The sequence below is a fragment of the Pristis pectinata genome, chromosome 1 (assembly GCF_009764475.1).
Source record: "Pristis pectinata isolate sPriPec2 chromosome 1, sPriPec2.1.pri, whole genome shotgun sequence".
NCBI classification, from domain to species: domain Eukaryota; kingdom Metazoa; phylum Chordata; class Chondrichthyes; order Rhinopristiformes; family Pristidae; genus Pristis; species Pristis pectinata.
Window position 1 is genome coordinate 7,607,563 of NC_067405.1, and position 9,671 is coordinate 7,617,233.

Sequence of the window (9,671 nt, forward strand, 5' to 3'; positions counted from 1 at the left end):
AGTACAGGTAAAAACAATAACAGTACAAAGTGTCACAACTACAGAGAAAGTGCAGTGCAATAAGGTGCAAGGTCACAACAAGGTAGATTGTGAGGTCAGAGTCCATCTCATCGTATAAGGGACCCGTTCAATAGTCTTATCACAGTGGGGTAGTGATAAGTCTGGTGGTACGTGCCCTCAGGCACCTGTATCTTCTACCCGATGGAAGAGGAGAGAAGAGAGAATGACCCAGGTGGGTGGGGTCTTTGATTATGATAGATAGGGTAGACAGTCAGATTCTCTATCCCAGGGTAGAAATGCCAAATACTAGAGGGCATAGCTTTGAGGTGAGAGAAGGAAAGTTTAAGGAAGATGTGCGAGGTAAGATTTTTACGTAGAGAGTGGTGGGTGCCTGGAACAGGCTGCCAGGGGTGGTGGTGGAGGCAGATACAATAGACATTTAAGATATTTATTTATTAGTCACATGTACATCGAAACACAGTGAAATGCACCTTTTGTTTAGAGTGTTCTGGGGCAGCCCACAAGTGTCACCACTCTTCCAGCGCCAACATAGCATGCCCACAACTTCCTAACCCGTACGTCTTTGGAATGCGGGAGGAAACCGCTACACTACAGTGCTGCCCACAATAGTGGTGTTTAAGAGTAATGGTGTTTGAGGCATTTAGACAGGCACATCAACATGCAGGTGTCGTCCCGAAATCAACTTCCTTTTCTGTCCGCTGTAAATAACACAGTGCCATGAGGTCATTTCAAACAAATACCTTTATTAGCAGTGCACCGCTAGGAGAATTCTCTTCAGCACTCGCTAAGAGTCGCTTCCCGAGTTCTCCCCGAACAAAGGGCAGACAGACATTTATACAGGAATTGTCACGCACATCCCATGCAAACTGCGCCGCGAGTTTCGGTCCAGCTATAGAGATCCCGAGATAGCTATCACACCTTTCGTCTTCGTATAATTGAGTTATAATCAAGGCTTTCAAAGGCAGGTATCACCCTTCATTGTTCAGACCAAGTCTTCACCTCGATGTTAATTACACTCAGTATCGCCACCGTCTGACGTATCGGAATGGTTTGTTACCCGAAACAAAGGCAGTTAACATACTTAACATTCCAACCTAACTAGTGGGTCAGCAGCTTGCTAGTCCTTGCTAAAGAAATACAAATGCATATATATATATTTTGTTTGCCAGTTATAGGTATGGTTGCAATTCTTAACCCCTTCACTTCCTCATTCCCTCCTTTTTATCATTTCATGATAAACTAGAGCGGCGCTGAGAACGGGGCTGAGAGCTTATTAATAAGGACCTTGCAACAGGTATTTAGACAGGCCAGCACCACACAGCATACTATTATAATCACGATTAGTCCCACAGCTCCATGCAGCAGGTATGATGCCCACGACCTTTCTAGCAGCCACCCCAACCAACTTGTCCCTCCTGTGAATCCCTGTCTAAAGCTATCTACTTGCGTCTGAATGTCCTGAATGGCATGGGAGATGTTGTAGGACTCGTCTCTCATGTTGGTGATACATTTGTCCCCAACTATAGCACATACTCCTCCTTGCTGAGCCAACTGGTAGTCCACAGCATACCGGGTCTGCTGGGCATAAAGTCGAAGCTCGGCCAGTTCCCGGTTCACTGCCTTCAGGCCCTCCATAGTACTGTTTCCCAGTGCAGCCAGTCCACAAATAAGGTAGTTCCGGTTTTTTGCAGCTATAGTTCCTGCCGAACCCCCCAGAGAGAGAGTACTCAGGAATCCATAGCCTAACGATGCTAAGGGAGATCCCAATGACATAGGATCCTTCCAATCCTCACAGAACTCCTCACTAACTGACCGCACCACAAGTCTTCGTCGGACATGAGCCTTCTGGGGGCAGGGGACTGTGACCGGCCCAATCATTCCTATTGCAAACCAGGCTGGCAGAGTGGGGGTGATTCTCATATGGTGTAATGCTAAGGGGAGAACCTTCAACCAGTTTAGACCTGTTCTGACACTAATTTGGTTAGTTTGTTCTTAAGGGTGCTGTTAGCTCTCTCTACTACACCTGCTGACTGAGGGTGGTAGGTGCAGTGGAACTGCTGTTCGATATGCAGTGCCTCGCATAATTCCTTATTTATTTTCCCTATGAAGTGGGGGCCATTGTCAGAACTTATCCGTCGGGGTACCCCAAACCTTGGTATAACCTCTGTGAGCAATAACTTTACCACTGTTGAGGCCTTATTGTTGGTGGTTGGAAAAGCTTCAATCCATCTACTAAATACATCAACAATAATAAGACAGTACTTGTAACAATGTACACGCGGTAATTCAATAAAGTCGAGTTGTATGCATTCAAAAGGACCACCTGGCAAGGGGGTTTTGCCTGGGGTGCACTTCACTCCTTTCCCAGCATTGGTTTGTTGGCATATTAAGCACGACCGTATTTTGCCTTGTGCTGCTTCCTCCAATCTGGGGTGCCACCAGGTACGTAGTAAAATGTTACTCATTCCCTCCTTGCCAAGGTGGGTGTCAGAATGTAGGCAGTCAATAAGCATTGGTAACAAAGAATCAGGTATACATACTTGACCGACTGGAGTAACCCAGAGGCTGTGTAGCGCAGAGTGCGTATACCCGTGCGCCTTCCACATTTGTTTTTCTGAGTCAGGGGAGTCTCCCCGTAATTGCTGCACAGTGACCATGTCTGGGGTGCCCGGCGTTGCTATCTTTGGCTTGCAAACAACTGCTTGTTTTTCCATAGTGGAAACGGTTTTAGACCCCTGGCGTGCTGCCAATTTCGCTTCTGTATCTGCCCTGTTATTGCCCTGGGTTATTAGGGAGGCATCTGAAAGATGAGCGGAGCATTTAATGATGGCCAATTTGTTTGGGAGGAGGATGGCTTGGAGGAGGTTCTTTACATAAACCGCATTCTGTATGGGGCTACCTGTAGAGGTCAGAAATCCCCTGTGTGCCCAGAGTTGGCCAAAATCATGGGCAACTCCAAAAGCATAGCGGGAGTCAGTGAAGACATTAGCTACTTTGTCCTTGGCTAAAATGCAAGCTCGGGTCAGGGCAAAGAGTTCTGCTTTTTGGGCAGAGACTGGGGACTGCAGAGATGCAGATTCCACACTCTGGGAGTCGTTAACCACGGCATAGCCGCTAAGGCGGATGCCCTGTTCAGAAATGTAGGAACTACAGTCGACGTACAGGTTTAAGTCGGCTGACTGGATGGCTTTATCTGAAAGGTCCGGGCGGGGTGTAGTTAAAAAGTGGTTACGCATTAGACAGTCATGAGGTGGGTCCACAAGATCCTCAGGTGGGGCCTCTAGGAAGGTGGCAGAATTAATGGTCGTACAGTAGGCAAAAGTGAGGAGTGGGGTATTCAGGAGTGCTACCTCGTATCTGTTTAAGCGGACCTGGGTAAGGTGTTGCATCTGGTGAGAAGTTAAGAGTGCCGTTACGGTATAGGAGGAATAAACCATCACTGCCTGTTGCAGGGTTATATTGGAGGCTGCTGTTACTAGGGAATAAATGGCTGGAAGCATTTGTGAGCATGGTGGAAGTCCCCTTGCAACTGGGTCCAGCCGAGTGGAGTAGTATGCCACCGGTCTTTTCCTATCCCCATGGGTTTGAGTAAGGACGGCTGTCGCGCAGTCCTCCAGGACATTCACAAAGAGCTGAAATGGGCGATCGTACAAAGGGCGTCCCAGGGCTGGGGCGCTGGCAAGGGCCTGTTTGAGGCTATCAAAGGCCTCCCTTTGTTCCTTGGTAAGTTCAAAGGGTCCCACGGACTGGCTTGAGGCCAAGGGTGTGAGGTGCTTAGTAAGGAGCGCCACGTTAGGTAGCCACTGTCTGCAGAAATTTACTAACCCTAAGAAGGCACGCATACCCTTTGGGGTAGTGGGCGGTGAGGTGGCAACGATGGGCGTAATACGTTCGGGAGTGAGCCGCCGCTCGGTAGCACTTAAGAGGGTGCCCAGAAATCTTACCTGGTGCTGGGTTCGTTTTACTTTCTGTGGAGGTATTACATATCCCCAAGAGTGGAGCGCGTTAAGTAGTCTATTCGTGTCCGCGATATTGGCGGGCTCCGAGGGGCTTGCTAGTAAAAGGTTATCTACATACTGGACAATGGTGGATTTATCAGAAAGGTGCAACCCTTGGAGTTGATTATGTAAAACTTGGTAAAAAATAGTCGGGGAGTGTATAAAACCTTGCGGGAGGCACGTCCAAGTGTATTGCTGACCTTGGAAGGTGAAAGCAAACAGGTACTGCGAGTCGGGAGAGAGAGGAATTGCGAAAAATGCATGCTGCAAATCCACAATGGTAAAAATGCAAGAGTCGGCAGGGATACTGCTGAGAATGGTAGCTGGATTCGGGACCACAGGATGTAGTGGCTCCACCACCTCGTTGACCTTACGTAGGTCTTGTACAAGGTGCCACTCTGTTCGTCCGGGTTTGGGGACGGGTAAAATGGGGGTGTTACAAGGTGATTGGCAACGAACCAGGATGCCCTGTTTGCAGAACGAATCTATTAACTGAGTTATTCCATCGACTGCCTCTCTCCGAAGGGGATACTGTGGGACGGAAGGCAGTTGTGCTCCCGGTCTTACACGGATCTGGACTGGGGTCACTGGGGTGTATCCTACCTCGGACTTCGATGCGGCCCATAAATCGGGGGTGGGTTCATCCGAAGGGAGTCGATGGGGCCGGTGATGGTGTAAACAGCCCGTCACCGAGAAAGGGACGAGGTAATGTCAGGGTCCCCCCTGGCAGAGCCTGAGGAACCCCGAAAAGGCCTTTGTCTGCCTGTACCTCAAGCCGGTGGGCTAGGAATCCCAGTTCCTTTAGTCTATGTCCCTCGTTAACTGACAGGGTAATGTGAGGGGACATCAAGCCTGACTGACTCCACAATTCATTAGGCACTTGGACTAGAAGTGCTGCCCCCTCCTTTCCCACTACTTCCCCTAAAATAGTGACGGTCACCATGCTACCCAGGAGAGGAGCATACAACCCTCCTAGTTCCCTTGAGGCCCCAGTGGGGTCGTAAGCTAGTGTCATATGCGGGTCAGTGGTTTCCAAGGGTGGGTCAAAATCGCTGCTCGTGAGGTTCACCGTCCACCACTGAGGAGGCTGGTGAATCCAGAGGATCCTATGGTCTTTAGGACCAGTAATGGTAATACCATCATCCAGGCATTGTATTTTGAGTTGGAAGGAGCAGAGCAGGTCCCTCCCGGCTAGGTTAACCCCCAGGCTTGTGGTTACTGCAAACTGGATCAGGCATTCCCGATCTTCAAATTTAACTTGTAAGGGTTCAGTTAAGGGGTAGGATCTTTCCTGTCCCTCCAGTCCGCTCAATGGAACTGAAGCAGTGGACAGTTTAAAATCATGCTGAGTAATACAAGGGGCTTCAAGGGTCGAAGTATTTGCTCCCGTGTCTATCACAAAGGGAATCGGCTTTCCTTCAACTAAGAAATTGTCGGTGGGTTCATCGTCCGGGTTATCAGTGAGGGAAGGGTACATGGAGAGGCTACTCTCCACGTCTAGTCAGGCAGAAAACTGGTTGTTGGTTGAAAAAGGTTGTCGTCTACCAAGTGGTCTGGTCTGCCGATGACAGTAGTGGGGGCAGTCCCTCCGCCAATGGTCAGGTGCCCCACAAAGGTAGCATCCCGTCGGCCTGGCGCTCGCCGGTGTGAGTTGTTGGGGTCCCCTGGGTCCTAGGTAATTATGAGAGGGTGGTGGTGGTGGCCCACAAGGGGGCCCATACACTGGGGCTCTTAAGTCATTGGGGTGCAGTGGGTATCCTTTACCGGACCAGTCAACCCCTTCTGGAACGCAATATTGCCACTCCATTTGATAGCCCGTATTGTCGGAGTAGGAAGGTTGGGGCCCAGGGGGTCTCTGCACCATTTCCTGTTTTGCCTTTGTGGCTTTCGACTCACGCCTGTTACTCCAGAAGTGGACTAGCGCCCTCCTCATGGCTTGTCGTGTGTGGTCAGGCCAGTTCATGTTATTAGTGCGGATAGCTGAAGCCACTCCCGCAGGGATGCATTGTAATAGGAGGGTGTTAAACTGGGGGGAGGCATTGCCTCTGTTGTTGGCATCGTCCCCCGCATAGGTACCGTAAAGTGAACAGAAACGGTCCCAAAAGTCTGGGCCGTCCTCACCTTGTTTCGGTCGGCATTCTAAAACTTTAGTTATGTCAATAGGCTGTTGGAGGGTTTTACGAAGGGCAGTTCTAATAGTGGCCACCTGGTCCTGAGGCCGGACGGCCGCCTGAAAGGCTGTCCAGTCAGCATAGTTCCCCAGGTGTTCTTTCCACTGTGCCACTTCATTAGTTATAAGGGTCATGCAACAAAGACTGAAAAGGTCTTGGGGGGCGGCCTGATACATCTGAATTGTTCCAATCACATAATCTATGAAATCCTTCAGGTTGGTTTTACGGTTGGGCGCCTGACTCATGATTAAGCACATCTCCTGAGGCTTCCAAGGGGTGTAAATTTGGATTGTAGGATTAGCGCTGGTTTGGGCTGGATCAGGATTGGGAACACTCCTGTTGGGGAATTGTTTCTTAACCTTGGCTCCCTTAACCCCGTTCAACATGGTTGGTAGGCTGGGAACTGTAGGGTCGCCATAATCAGTGGTAGAATCAGAGTCGGTGTCCGTCTGAGAATCTATTGAAAGACCGTCCCTTGCCAAAAAGCTTCGTCGTTTGTCTGTGGCCTTAGAGCCACCTGTCTGTGGGCTTTCCCTTCGACTAAGCCGCATCCTGGTTCGGGACACAATAGGGCCATGGACTTGTCCTGTGGGCGGGACTTGGCTAGCAGTCGCTGGTGGTAGGGGCGGGACGGCTGGCGGGCTAGCCTCATTATATGAGGGGCGGCAATGAAACCGGGGGGTAGGTAGGGGCTGTGGGTTGGACCATCCAATCCTCCTCCTCTTTGTCCGTATCATTACTTTGGAACAACAGGGGCACGCCAGACATGTCAGGAGGTACCTTCACTTTATCCTTACTACTTTTATTTTTATTTCTGCTCTTCTCCTTATACACCTCATTTACCTCTCCTCTCTCCCTTCTGCTCTTTTCAGCGTCGTGGTCTCCGCACTGAGACTTCAGGACTTCCCAACTCTTAGGATTTCCCTGTTCATCACACAAACTAATTCCCCTTCTGTGCGCATTATGTTCCCAGCTAGCCTGCTTAGATTTATTTGTTAGGTCTTCGGCCGTTTTTCTCCAAGTGGACATTAATAATTTCCATTTTTCCCCTGTATTCCGCTCCCAAATTGCCTTTTCTGCCTTTAGGCATTTATCTACGTCCCAAGTTCCCCCCAATGGCCATATTTCGTTTCCCAATTTCTTATTGAGGCATGCTGATAATTTACGGAAGTTACTCTCGTTCTTCGGATCGTCTTTACGTAACTTAGATAGTGGGGCATTGGACCCAGACTTATCGAGAGTTTGTCCCATTTTTGTATTCTACCCGATCGGACTGTACGAATCGCCATGATTACCTATAAGATCGGTCTCTTTCCTTCACCCACTTCAGGTTCCTGACCTTCCCGTGGGGGATTTCCCCTCTTAAGAACCGGTCTAAGGCAGGGTGGTAGTACCGGAGAACCGATCTCAGAACTTAGAGCTCAAAACCTTGAAATTCACAACTTAAAATCCCAAACCCAAAACTGGGGACTCAAACCCCGAACAGAACTTAACTTAACTGGGGACTCGAACCCCGAACAGAAATTAACTTAACTGGGGACTCGAACCCCTCCTTACCTGTGGCACTCAGACAGGTTCGCGAGGAGTCCGTCAGAGGATTGTCGGTAAGCGAAGGGATTGATCAGGTGTCCGACTGCCTGAAAGGGATCAAGGTGAATCGTACCTTGTGGGCCCATCCATCTCAGGTGGCCGTTATCCCCGTCGGTCGCTCATGCCGCTTCCGAAACCTCGTCTTGGGCTCCTGGCTGGCTTGCCAAATTGTCGTCCCGAAATCAATTTCCCTTTCCGTCCGCTGTAAATAACACAGAGCCATGAGGTCGATTCGAACAAATACCTTTATTAGCAGTGCACCACTAGGAGAATTCTCTTCAGCACTCGCTAAGAGTCGCTTCCCGAGTTCTCCCCGAACAAAGGGCAGACAGACATTTATATAGGAATTGTCACGCACATCCCATGCAAACGGCGCTGCGAGTTTCGGTCAAGCTATAGAGATCCCAAGACAGCTACCACACCTTTTGTCTTAGTATAATTGAGTTATAATCAAGGCTTTCAAAGGCAGATATCACCCTTCATTGTTCAGACCAAGTCTTCACCTCGATGTACGCCACCGTCTGACATATCAGAATGGTTTGTTACCCGAAACAAAGGCAGTTAACATACTTAACATTCCAACCTAACTAGTGGGTCAGCAGCTTGCTAGTCCTTGCTAAAGAAATATAAATGCATATATATATTTTGTTTGCCAGTTATAGGTATGGTTGCAATTCTTAACCCTTCACTTCCTCACAGAGACTGGAGGGATATAGATTACGTACAGGCAGATGGGATTAGGTTCATTTGGTATCATGGATGGCACAGACATTATGGGCTGAATGGCCTGTTCCTGCGCTGTACTGTTCTATGTTCAACATTCTATGAGTGTTGCTGGTCAAAATAACAAACCAGGCATCAGGGAGCACCGCCTTTCCAAAAAGAGCGTCACCACACATTCCCTGGACCTCGCCCATTGGGAAACGATGGAATTGGAGTAATACTTGAGTCTGTTCCACTGTCACATCACAAGATAAAATGTTCTTTGTAGACACTCCCTCGACTTGGCACAGACTTTTCCACAAGTTAAGCCGCCCTCATTAAAAACGGAGTTTTGGTTTCTTTTCTTTTGCTTCAGTTTTCTTTCCCTTCCCAGGTATTTCGACACCGCCATTGGTTGGATTCCACAGAAGGCAACGCCTCCTTTCTGCTCCTCATGGGAACCCATTGTTCCCCTGTCAGTGTCAGCAGTCAAAGTCAGGAAGCTCAAGTCAAGTTGTGTTACGTGCCCAAGTACGGTGAGGTGCAGGCACAGTGAAAACCCTGCCTGCAGCAGCGTCACAGGCATGTAGGTACAGATAACACACAGAATATAAATTACACATAAATTATACATAAAATTATACCGTAGAGAGAAAAAAAGACTACATAAATGATATATGATACTTACCTATTAGTCACATGTACATCAAAACACACAGTGAAATGCGTCTTTTGCATTACTGAGCATGTGCTAGGAGCAGCCTGCAAGTGTCACCACACTTCCGGCGCCAACATAGCATGCCCACAACTTCCTAACCCGTACGTCTTTGGAATGTGGGAGGAAACCGGAGCACCCGGAGGAAGCCCACGCAGATGCGGGGAGAACATACAAACTCCCTACAGACAGTGGTGGGAATTGAACCCGGGTCACTGGAGCTGTGATAGCATTACGCTAACCGCGAAGACCTTAGTGCAAAAAATTGCCCACAAAATCAGAGACAAGTCCACGGTAGCGCAAGAGGTAGTCCGTAGTGTTCCGTTGCTGAGGTAGGGTTAGCGTTGTGCAGGTCGGTTCAAGAAACTGATGGTCTCTGGTAACACGGAAATTCCAGTGGTTTACACATTATCACAAGATACACAGCACAGAAACAGGCCATTCAGCCCAGTGCCTAACTGTTGGTATTTATGC

General features: G+C 49.0%; 1 protein-coding gene across 1 annotated transcript in view; it reads right to left on the bottom strand.

The window, feature by feature from the left end:
• The window catches only part of LOC127572591 (beta-crystallin A2-like), a 92,870-nt gene extending 83,675 nt beyond the window's left edge, over nt 1-9,195 (bottom strand). Inside the window, exons 1-2 of the mRNA XM_052020018.1 lie at nt 9,171-9,195; nt 7,748-7,982 (exon numbers count right to left, since the gene is read on the bottom strand). The gene's annotated coding sequence lies outside the window, so the exon portion shown is untranslated. The remainder of the gene's footprint in view (nt 1-7,747; nt 7,983-9,170) is intronic.
• Nucleotides 9,196-9,671: the final 476 nt, after the last annotated feature.